Below are 12,647 nucleotides of genomic sequence, written 5' to 3' on the forward strand. Positions count from 1 at the left end.
GGGTGTATTTATTAAGATTACATTTGTTTCACAATTCAATATATCCTTTTTGGTCATTTTATATTAGGGTAAATTTATAATTCAATAAATAATTTGATAATAGGGTATACTAAGTTAATTTCAGGATTCGTTTAACAACACCTTAATTATAATCAACATGCTAACCCCTTCGTTTAAAAGGTAATTGTTTGAAAACCACTTGAAAACCTTTTATATATTCGTACATAAAAAGAGGAATAACAAGAGTTGTCAAGTAAAGATAATAAGCTCCAAATCAACAAGGATAAAATTCCAAAAGTCAAATGAAGAACAAAGAAACCAAATTTGAAAGGTAATTGTTTCTACATCAATCATATCCAATCTCAATCATAATTTAAAATTCTTGAAACAATCGATCTCAAAAGATAAATAATGAACTCAAGTCAAATACAAAAATCTATTCATAAATCAACTGATACATGTATAACTCTCCACCTAAGGGTACCTATAGGAAAGTTGGCCGACCCTCTGCACACAAAATGAGCAGGGTGGCGAGGAACTATCTTGGCAACTACACATGAAGAACAAATCAACATGTGCATGCAATAATCTTGGCAACTGCATATGAAGAACGTATCGATGCATGTACAGGCATATCATGGCAACCGCACGTATGTAATAACCCAAAACAAAATATCTAAAAAGAAATAAAATATCTAAAAAGTAAGGATAATATCTTCTAGTAAAAAGACTATTTTGCCCTCGCATTATTTAATAGGGGGAAAATTGACTTTTTGATCGAGAAAGAATTTGGCAATTCCGCTTATGCCGTTGCGTAGAGCAGGGTGAAACGAGTTCATAGACACAGAGTAGACCCGAATCGGAGCTGTAACGAAGAAGATATGGTCTAAATACCGCGAAGGGCAAAACGGTAATTTGGAAAAAAGTCAGATTTTTATCCCTTCTCTCTCCTCTCCCCCGTCAGTTTTCTCTCTCTCTCCTCTCTCCCTCTCCCGTCGCACCCAGCTGTGCGATGCTTCGACGTCTAGGCGACGGTCCGGCCACCACAGGCCGAGCTGATCTCCGCCGTGGGCACCGTCGGCTCCACCTCCCTCTCGCCGTCACGACTTGACCATCATCCACCCTTGGGTCGCCCGGAGTTGATCGGAAAGTCATGATTTCCGACGGATGTTCACCCGAGTTCACCCGATCTTCCAGCTCGAATTTCTCCTTCGTTTCTCCACCAAATCAATCGAGTAAGGTATGGTTTCTCAGCTATTTTTCGTGTTCTAGCTGATGGATGTATGGGTTTCGATCGATTTTAGCTCTAAAGCGATCAATTTTCGACTTGAATTCTGGCCGAAACTTCGGCCGCCGAGATCTACTGTTTATGGTCACTTTTTGGGGTATGTCCAAGAACAAAACTGACTCCAAATGGGGTTTTTTACCCAGGATAGGAGTTTGGAGTCTTAGTTCCGAGATTTTTCTGCCACCCGGTATCGCTTTAGACACCCGATTCTGCCCGCGCGTGCTGGGGCGCGTGGGCGAGGGTGGTGAAGTAATTCTGTGCAGTTTTGTGATCCTCGTGTCGTCACGAGCGCGTAGGATTTCGCGGATCTCGATTCGGAGTCCGTTTGAGCCCCGAACGGATTTTCCATATCGTGCGATCCGTGGGTGCAGTGTCGTCAAATCGTCGGATCACGCTGAATTTTGGATATGTCGGTCTACATGATTTCAGGATCGTGTAGGATTCGACGGATTGCGAATCGGAGTCCCGGATACTCCGAAATCGCGAACCCTGGGGCTAGGGTTTAGATTTTAAGCGATAACGCGATTTTGGCTAATCCGACCATCCGTTTCGGACCAAACTCGCAGAACATGGTTCCTTCTCTGTAAGGAACCTTCAGAGGAGCCCAGATTGGCCATCGGAGACCGCAAACCCACGGGGTCCCGGATCAGCCGATCTGGATGTTTATCGCTTAGTAAGGCTTCGGGTCTTTTAAGGCCGTTCTAACTGTCTAAAAAGCTAATGTCGGCATAAGAGTACTTTAAAATGAGTGCACGTATTTCTAGAAGCCGGGGGCAGGGTGTTTAATTTAATTCTTTTTATTCAGCAGTTTATTGATTTATTATTCATGGATAATCAGGCACCAGAGGTTCAGTCGACCTGCAGGAGGGACCTTCGAGGGGTCCAATTAGCTCGGACCATCAGTGAGTGGACTTTCTTTCATAAATGATTTTATATGCATGAGTTATATCATAAATGAATTATATAAATGAGATTACTTAAGTGATTTTTATAATGATTTTATACAAATAAGCTTTTACAAATCAGTTTATATGGGTTAATGTCATTATTTGATATGGAAGAAGTTTTATGAACTATTCATTTCGAACGTGATTTGTGCTGTACAATACTTTGATTTACGTGTTGTTCAGTTACTGAAGCTCAGTAATATAAAAAGCAGAGTTTGAGAACTTTATCAGAGGAGACAGCAGTTAAAGTTCAGTTTCACAAAAAGGCAGTGAGTTATTAGATTTTTCTAAAAATAGTTTATTTTAGAACCACCATGTACCCACCCTTTACTTGGTGATTACCCAGAGTTGGACCGATGTCTACGGACATCCAGTCCAATTTCAGTTTATGTCAGTGCACTTGACTTTGCCTCACGAGTTACGGGGACGCTCGGACCGTGAGTGCCAGGATTTGCGGCTCGGCAGACTTGGTGTCCCGAGACCTGCCAGGATTGCGGCTCGGCTGACTCTGTGTCCCCGAGACCTGCCAGGATTGCGGATCAGGCTGACTACGGTCCCCTGCATCCTGCCAGAGCGACTCGAGCTGACTTGGTGTCATCGAGGAATCTGCCGGCAGATCAGGCTGATCATAGTCCCCTGATTTCGCCAGTTTGCGGCTCGGGTAGACTGCGTGGCGCCCGAGACCTGCCAGGGGAATTGACGGATATGACAGGGGTACAAATAGGTGGTATTTTCAAAGGATTTTGAGTTTTCTTTTATTCGATTATGACTTTCAGTTATTTTATATCAGCTTCTTTGATATTCGTGCATTTATATCTTTACATATTTGTTCAGTTATACGAGCACATTCATCAGTAGGTTTTTACATGCTTATTTGAATACCTTGTATTGCAATATAGACAAACCCTCGATTTAAATCCTTGCTTATTTTTAAATGGGGGTTACTATGTTTATAAAATTTATTTTCAAGAACTTAATTTTTGTCCACTCACATTTTCAACCTGTTTTTCGCCCCCAGGCCGTAGAAGTGCGTAGGATCCACCACCGGGCCATCCCTAGCTTCCGCGCCACCAAGTGAGGTAGAGTTTTGTGGAAAAGTTCTTGAAACTCTGTGAACTTTAGAAAATGCTCTGATATATAGTTTTAATGGAAAACTGGAGTTGGTGAATACTTGGTTATTCTATTATGGCAGTTGGTGTGGATTTTTTGATTGTTTAACAGGTGGAAAAATTTGGGTTCGGTCAAAATACAGGGGAGACTCTGCCGAAATTTCGGCAGAAGTCTAAGGGAGAATTTAAAAAGAATTTGAAACAAGAAGGGTAAAAAGGTCCTTTTGTGCCCGACATTCGCCAGGTGTCGGACACGCACAGGACTTGGCTCGAATTCCAAAGTGGAAATTGGGTCGGGTCCTGTCAACGTATACGTAACACATGTGTACACATGTGGACATATATCCTGGCAACCACACATGCAGAGCCAATCCGCATTTGCGGGCATATCTTGTAACCACACATGTCGAGTGTCCCCGATACATGTGCAGGCATGTCATACACGCGTAGACGGTTCCAAAGACAAGAGGGTAAAATAACCACATCCGAAGGCAACTCAATATCTCGAAGGCAACATATATTCCGAAGGCAACCTAAAATGCGTACTTAAGTGGGTTTGAAAAGCATTTTCTAGAAACTTAAACCAAATCATTTCAAAAGCCTTACACAAATTAATCTCAAACAAAGTATGACTAAACAAGCAACCTCACAAACTCAAAAGCAAAGTTTTCCTAATCCTTTCTCAACCCAACTCATGAGTGTATACATGCGTAAACCATGCATCTCTAGTCATAAATCAATTTATAACTCATATAAAGCCTTGAAAACTCAAAAAATTATAACCAAAAAGTGACAAATTTTTCCAAAGTACCTTATGCAAAACCACCATCAAAATCAAAAGATAGTAAAAGTAGGCATTCGTGAACCTCCCTAGAAATTACAAGCATATAAGCACCAATACCTTACTTAAAACCTGCATAAATCGAGTAGAAAGTATTCGTTTTCGATTTGGAAATTATGATAGAGTATGATAAATGCGTACATGTACTAGAATTTTTGTATCGCCCAGTGGCGAACTAAGTACAAGGCTACATTGGGTGATACATAGTAAGTTAAGCAAAAACAAAAGCTTATTGCCAGGTATGTTATTACTATATGCATAGTAAGTTAAGCAAAAACTAAAGCTTATTTAATATTATCGATTAAAATTTATAGATTGTTTCGTTTGGAAAAAATAATTAAACCTAACACCATTAAAATAACACAAAACATAATTTTAACACAGAGACTCGTAACCAATATTGAAAAAAATCACCTCTTCCACCTCACATTAATATATCTTCCTCCTTTTTGGCACAAAAAAGCAATGAATTTTTGTTTGATTTTTTTCAACATAGGTTGGAAGAGTTATTGTAAACTACATAGTACAAACAAATAATATGACCACGCCCATGCCCTCCACCTCTTCCACTAAACCTATATTTTAGGGTTTCAAATGACACTGACCTCACCTCACATTAAGATGAGATTTTTCTTTGGTTTGGTTGTTTGAAACCAAGGGTTTAAAAATATATGGTCATTTCACATCTTATCGATGGGACATGAAATCCTCAATTGCCTAGATTATTGGATGTAAACGAATGGCAGCAATTGCAAAGAAAACAACTATTCTCTATTTACCCCAAAAAAAAAAAAACTAGCTGTAAAAAAAGAAGATATATCATAATCCAATAGAGAACATCTTGGGTCAGAGTCTAGTCAATTCACATTGAAAAAGCCAAACTGAAACTATTTACAAGAAGGCCATAACTCATCGGGTTGTAGCTTCCCTTTTTCATTTTTTTTTTCTAACCACTATCAAGCCCGGTCAGAGTCAGTTTCAATAAAAGTTGTTGTTTACACATGTGTGGCAGCTGAGTTCATATTTTGATTGTGATATTGGGTTTTTTTTTTATGCTTGTTTGTCTGACTTTTTGCACAGGGGTGGTCCATGTTTGTCTAACTTTTTGCAGAGTTTGTATTATGTTTAAATGCTGAAATTGTTTGATTAACAATTAGTGGGAGCCTTCGTTGTTTTCTTGCATTTGTACTTGGAAGTCTATTGCATGTGTCGTTGTTTGTTTGTATATGTAGAAGTTAATAGCTTGTGTACATATGTATTTATTATAGAAGTGAATAGTTTATTGTCATGTCTGTTATTACTATATGCATAGTAAGTTATGCAAAAACAAAAGTTTATTGAATATTATTGATTAAAATTTATAGATCATTTCGTTTGGAAAAAATAATTAAACCTAACACAATTAAAATAACACAAAACATAATTTTAACACAGAGACTCCAAATCAATATTTAAAAAAATCACCTCTTCCACCTCACATTAATCCAAAAAGGTAAAAAAAAAAATCTATGTAGGGTTATGTAAGGTCAAAAAAATCAATTTGGGTTCTTCATTGGACTTTAATATATCTTGCTCCTTTCTGGCACAAAAAAGCAATGAATTTTTGTCTGATTTTTTTCAACATAGGTTGGAAGAGTTATTGTAAACTACATAGTACAAACGAATAATATGCCCACGCCCATGCCCTCCACCTCTTCCACTGAACCTATATTTTAGGGTTTCAAATGACACTGACCTCACCTTACATTAAGATGAGATTTTTCTTTGGTTTGGTTGTTTGAAACCAAGGGTTCAAAAATATATGGTCATTTCACATCTTATCGGTGGGACATCATATCCTCAATTGCCTAGATCATTGGATGTAAACGCATGGCAGCAATTGCAAAGAAAATAACTATTCTCTATTTACCCCAAAAAAAAAAACTAACTGTAAGAAAAGAAGATATATCAGAATCCAATGGAGAACATCTTGGGTCAAAGTCTAGTCAATTCACATTGAAAAAGCCAAACTGAAACTATTTACAAGAAGAACATGACTCATGGGGTTGTAGCTTCCTTTTTTATTTTATTTTTCTAACCACTATCAAGCCCGGTCAGAGTCAGTTTCAATAAAAGTTGTTGTCTACACATGTGTGGCAACTGAGTTCATATTTTGATAGTGATATTGGGTTTTCTTTATGCTTGTTTGTCTAACTTTTTGCATAGGTGTGGTCCATGTTTGTCTAACTTTTGGCAAAGTTTGTATCATATTCAAATGCTGAAATTGTTTGATTAACAATTGGTGGGAGCCTTCGTTGTTTTCTTACATTTGTACCTTGGAAGTTTACTGCATGTGTTGTTGTTTGTTTGTATGTGTAAAAGTTAATAGGTTGTGTACATATGTATTTATTATAGAAGTGAATAGTTTATTGTCAGGTCTGTTATTATTGTATGTATAGTAAGTTAAGCAAAAATAAAAGCTTATTGAATATTATCGGTTAAAATTTTTAGATCGTTTGATTGGAATCTGAAATATCTTCCTCCTTTTTGGCACAAAAAAGCAATGATTTTTTGTATAATTTTTTTCAACATAGGTTGGAAGAGTTATTGTAAACTACATTGTACAAACGAATAATATGACCACGCCCATGGCCTCCACCTCTTCCACCAAACCTATATTTTAGGGTTTCAAATGACTCTGACCTCACTTCACATTAAGATGAGATTTTTCTCTGGTTTGGTTTTTTGAAACCAAAGTTCAAAAACTTATTGTCATTTCACATCTTATCGATGGGACATCAAATCCTCAATTGCCTAGATCATTGGATGTAAACGCATGGAAGCAATTGCAAAGAAAACAACTATTCTCTATTTTACCCAAAATAAAATAAAAAAACTAGCTATAAGACAAGAAGATATATCAGAATCCAATGGAGAACATCTTGGGTCAAAGTCTAGTCAATTCACATTGAAAAATCCAAACTGAAACTATTTACAAGAAGGCCATGACTCATGGGGTTGTAGCTTCCTTTTTCAATTTTATTTTAACCACTGCCAAGCCCGGTCAGAGTCGATTACAATAAAAGTTTTTGTCTACACATGTGTGGCAGCTGAGTTCATATTTTGATAGTGAAATTGGGTTTTCTTTATGCTTATTTGTTTGGCTTTTTGCACAGGTGTGGTCCATGTTTATCTAACTTTTTGTAGAGTTTGTATCATATTCAAATGCTGAAATTGTTTGCTTAACAATTGGTGGGAGCCTTCGTTGTTTTCTTGCATTTGTTCCTTGGAAGTTTACTGCATGTGTTGTTGTTTGTTTGTGTGTGTAGAAGTTAATAGCTTGTGTACATATGTATTTATTATAGAAGTGAATAGTTTATTGTCAGGTCTGTTATTACTATATGCATAGTAAGTTAAGCAAAAACAAAAGCTTACTGAATATTATCGGTTAATATTTTTAGATGGTTTTGTTTGGAAAAAATAATTAAACCTAACAAAATTAAAAATAACACAAAACATAATTTTAACACATAGACTCCTAACCAATATTGAAAAAAAAATCACCTCTTCCACCTCACATTAATCCAAAAAAGGTCAAAAAAAATCTATGTAGGGTTATTGTAGGGTTATGTATGGTCAAAAAAATCAATTTGGGTTCTCCATTGGACTTTGATATATCTTCCTCCTTTTTGGCACAAAAAAAGCAATGAATTTTTGTCTGATTTTTTTCAACATAGGTTGGAAGAGTTATTGTAAACTACATAGTACAAACGAATAATATGACCACGCCCATGGCCTCCACCTCTTCCACCGAACCTATATTTTAGGGTTTCAGATGACTCTGACCTCACCTCACATTAAGATGAGATTTTTCTTTGGTTTGGTTTTTTGAAGCCAAGGTTCAAAAACATATTTTCATTTCACATCTTATCGGTGGGACATCAAATCCTCAATTGCCTAGATCATTGGATGTAAATGCATGGCAGCAATTGCAAAGGAAACAACTATTCTCTATCTACCACCAAAAAAGAAACTAGCTATAAGACAAGATGATATATCAAAATCCAATGGAGAACATTTTGGGTCAGAGTCTAGTCAACTCACATTGAAAAAGCCAAACTGAAACTATTTACAAGAAGACCATGATTCATGGGGTTGTAGCTTCATTTTTTAATTTTTTTTCTAACCACTATCGAGCACAAGGCAAGACACATGACCCATGAACACCCCACCACCCCCCCCCCCCAACCCCCTCCCCCAACACATCTCCTTTTGAATTGGCCTTGTCCTCCACACTAGGAAGCAAAATCGTATATCACACTAATTAATCACAATTACTGTTTATAGCTATTTGAGTACGTAAAAGCCCACATCAGGAAACAAACTGAGGAGGTGGATATATGACAAGTTCAAATGCACTAAATGTGGCCAAGAGGGCCACAACAAGAAAACATTTGGGACGTCCTAAAAAAAAACAAGTATTAATTCAGTTTGGTTTGCAGCGTCAAAGTGCTCAAGTTATTAAAAAGTTGATGTACTTAATTCAATACTAATCTTGTGATTTGGTTTGCAACCTCAAAGTGCTCAAGTTAGGCAAATGATACCAAAGTTAAATGTTACTTTTTGTCATTTGTAGTTTTTTTAGTTTTTTTTTCAATATTAGGGTTACTATTATATTATGCCAATTTTTTATAAGATTTTTCATTATCTAATTAGGTTACAAGATGAGGCAAGATGAGGCAAGCAAGTTCAACTTCAAGAGTTCATTCACAACCTCGAAGTTCAGCTACAAGGGTTAATTCACAACTTCCACGTTCAACTCCAAGTTCGCAGCCTTCTTCATCAAAACAGCAGTTTCCAACTTCACAGCCTTCTTCATCACAACAAGTCTTAGCACCATCACTCCAAAAAAGAAGACTGAAGTCTCTAGCTAAAAGGGGATGACCATGAAGAGTTTGATAGGAAATTGGAAGAAGAAAGGGTTTAGGATGTTAGCTTTTGATATGAATTTGGATGGCAGTTAACATATACATTGGTTTAGATAGTTTTTGATGTTGGATAACTGATAGAAATTGATAGGTTTTGATGTGAATTTGGATGATAGTTTTTTATAGGAAATTGGAACAAAAAATGGGTTAAATTGACAGTTTTTGCAGTGACTTTATATGGGAGCTTTTGATGTGTACTAAAGTTCTTAAGATGGCATTTTGTATAAGAACTTATGTTGTTGATGAATCAGTCAAACTAGTGGGAATGGATATTGTTCAGGTTGATATTGTTCTTGTTTAAGCATTTGGGAAACCAAGCATTTGATATTGTTCATGTTGTTTAGGTTTTTAAGTATTTCGGATATCATTGGATTTGGGATAATTGAATTTACCTTATTGGGATCATCATTGCATTCTTCTTTTTTTACCTCCATTTATAACAAACACCTAATTAGTTGCAAGGAGTCACATCACATTTTCAAATCTAAATAGATTTCATTCATTACCATAGGATGTACTTTGAACAACCATTGTCATACCCTAAATACAGCCACTGCTAAGTGCTAAATACATCCACCTATATCAACCTCACCTAATCGGTTCACGTAAAAAAGAAAATAAATAGGACACCTTAATAGGCTTCAAAACCCTTCCTTATTCCACAAGGTTTTGGGCCTCAAGGTATAACTTAATTTAAACTCTTATCAAAACCTTATATAACTCAGTATCTAGTGCACCGATCTAAATAGGAAAACATTACACTTTATGCACGGCATGTGACGGCAGGACCATTTTGATGGGTGCAATGTAACATAAGGGACCAATAATGTCAGAAAAAAACATAAAGGACCAAAGGTTATAATTTGGCAAACCTTAGAGACCATTTGTGATAAAAATCAATTGGTGTTAGCCCAAGGGGAGGCAATGAGTAGTGCTTTGGTGCTCACACCTTCAATCAAGTAAGATCGGAAATGAAGTGTGTGAAGTATATCACCAAGGATGAAATCCCTTTTAGGGCGTTGGAGGAGGGGACGAGGTTTAGGGATTTTATCCATGATCTTCAACCTAGATTCATGATCCCTAATAGGAAGAAGGTTGCTAAGGGAGTGTGGGATTTGTTCTTAGTCGAGAAGACTAAGATTATGAGTGTGATAAGTGATCAAAGAGTAAGTGTCACAACCGTTACTTGGACCTCTATCCAAAACATCAACTACATGGTAATCACCGCCCATTTCATGGATCATGAATGGAAGTTGCATAAGAGGATAATAAATTTCGTTAAGATCACAAGTCACAAGGGTGATGACATTGGGAGGTGTTTAGATGCTTGTTTGAATAGTTGGGAGATAAAGAAGGTGTTTAGCATTACAGTTAATAATGCTAGTGCAAATGATGGGGCGGTGGAGTATATGGCCAAGAGGTTTAAGTCATTGAACACTCTTATGCTTGATGGAAAATATTTGCATATGAGGTGTGTTTGTCACATTCTTAATTTGGTTGTTAAGGATGGGTTGAAGGATCTAGCTCAATTGAGGGGATTAGAAGTTGTGTGAAGTACATACATTCTTCACCATCAAGGTTGGATAAGTTTAGGGATTTTGCCATTTTAGAGAGCATGGATATTATGGCAAACATTCCTTTGGATGTGGCAACAAGGTGGAATATCACTTATAAGATGTTTGATGGTGCACTTAAGTGTGAAAATGTGTTTGCTAGGATGGTGGACGAGAATGCTCCATTTGTTGCTTACTTTAATGTGCTTGAGAAGGATGGGGAAAAAAAAAAAAAAAAAAAAAATCTTGTGAAGAGAGTTGGGCCACCAACCAAGTCGATTTGGGAGAATGCACAAGCCTTTGTGCATTTTCTTAAAAAGTTTTATGAAACCACGCTAAAGCTTAGTGCCACCAAAACTTGTACATCCAATGTCATGTTTACCGAATTGGTTGGGTTACAAGTTGAGATTCAAAGAAAAATTAAAGATGAGGGGGATGAAACTTTGCAAAAGGTGGCTTCTTGAATGAAGCTCAAGTGGTATTGGGGTAGCTTTGAGGGTGTCAACAAAATTGTGTTTATAGGGAATGTGTTAGACCCTAGATGGAAGCTTGCCTTGCTCAAGATTATCTTCCACAATCTTGGAGCCGAATCTTCAAAGGTTGAAACTATTAGGGATGATGTCAAAAGTGACTTGCTTACTTTGTATAATGAGTATAAAGGAGTTGGTAACTTGGATTCTCTACAAACACTAGATGAGGGGGATGAGGAAGGTTTGGAAGATGAGCTTGATGATGATGATGCTCATTCTCAAAGGGAGATGTTGCTTCAAAGGAAAGAGGAACAACAAATGGAGATCTCTAATGAAGTTGATAAATGCTTTGCCGATCCATTTGAAAACCCAAGGAACAAAAACTTCAACCTTTTGGATTGGTGGAAAGGGAATCAATCAAGATATCCAATCCTTTCCAAGTTGCCAAGGACATATTTGCAATCCCTTCCTCTACGATTGCTAGTGAAAATGCCTTTAGCCTAGGCAAAAGGATTGTGGATCCTTTTAGAAGCTCCTTGACTCCAAAAATGGTAGACGCATTAGTGTGTACTCATGATTGGCTTAGGGTGGGCGAATTTAACTTATATAAGGAACCAATGGATGAGGAAATTGGTTTTTATAAGGAACTTGAAGAAATTCAAGCAAGTAAGTATTTCAATTATTTATCTTTAAATTGTATTGATGCTTTGATGGTTTAATGCTTCTACTAATATGTACATATTCTTTTCTTTTTTTTTCATGTAGTGGCCACTAAGGCTCAAGGTGGTAATGCTCAAGTTTCAACTTCAACAAGCATTTTGCCTCCTCCAACTCCATCACATTTGTAATGCTCAAGTCAAGTGCCTACTTTTGTTTGCGTTGTAAACTAATTAAAACTTCTACTTTTTTTTGGGTTGTAAATTAATTCAAACTTACACTTTTTTTTTGGGTTGTAAACTAATTCAAACTTACACTTTTTTTTTGGGTTGTAAATTAATTCAAACTTCTTCTTTTATTGGGTTGTAACTTAAGTTTAACTATGTCGTACTTTGGATTTGGATGTTTAGTTTAGTTTTAGGCTTCAATTTATGTTTTGAGCATGTTTAATTGTAGTTTTAGCTTTTACTTTTAAATTTCTTATTTTATCATGTTTGCCCAAGTAACTGTCCAAAAACAATCCTTAAAACATTGCCCAACAAAACTGGGTTAAAAACTGCATTCAAATCTCAAATTGCAGTCCAGAAAATGTGAAGTGGGCTAAAAAAATTTGGTCAAAAAAGCCCAATCTGTTTGTTTCGGTAGGCCCACCATTGAACCAGCCCGACCGCTACTTGCAGTATTATCGACACTCAAAGAACTAACTGCAAATCAGTCGGCGGCGATTTCAATTCTTGAGAAACCAACTACACTCGGTTAGTTACTGGCTCACCAGTTCAGTTACCGAACCAATCCCAACCCTAGAATTTATGGAT

At 36.9% G+C, this 12,647-nt stretch overlaps 1 long non-coding RNA gene across 1 annotated transcript; it reads left to right on the forward strand.

The window, feature by feature from the left end:
* On the forward strand, positions 849-3,471 carry LOC109948928. Its single transcript, XR_002271382.1, has 3 exons — positions 849-1,240; positions 2,127-2,190; positions 3,254-3,471. It is a non-coding gene; the product is annotated as an uncharacterized LOC109948928 (long non-coding RNA).

Source organism: Prunus persica, chromosome G4 (assembly GCF_000346465.2).
Source record: "Prunus persica cultivar Lovell chromosome G4, Prunus_persica_NCBIv2, whole genome shotgun sequence".
Lineage (NCBI taxonomy): Eukaryota > Viridiplantae > Streptophyta > Magnoliopsida > Rosales > Rosaceae > Prunus > Prunus persica.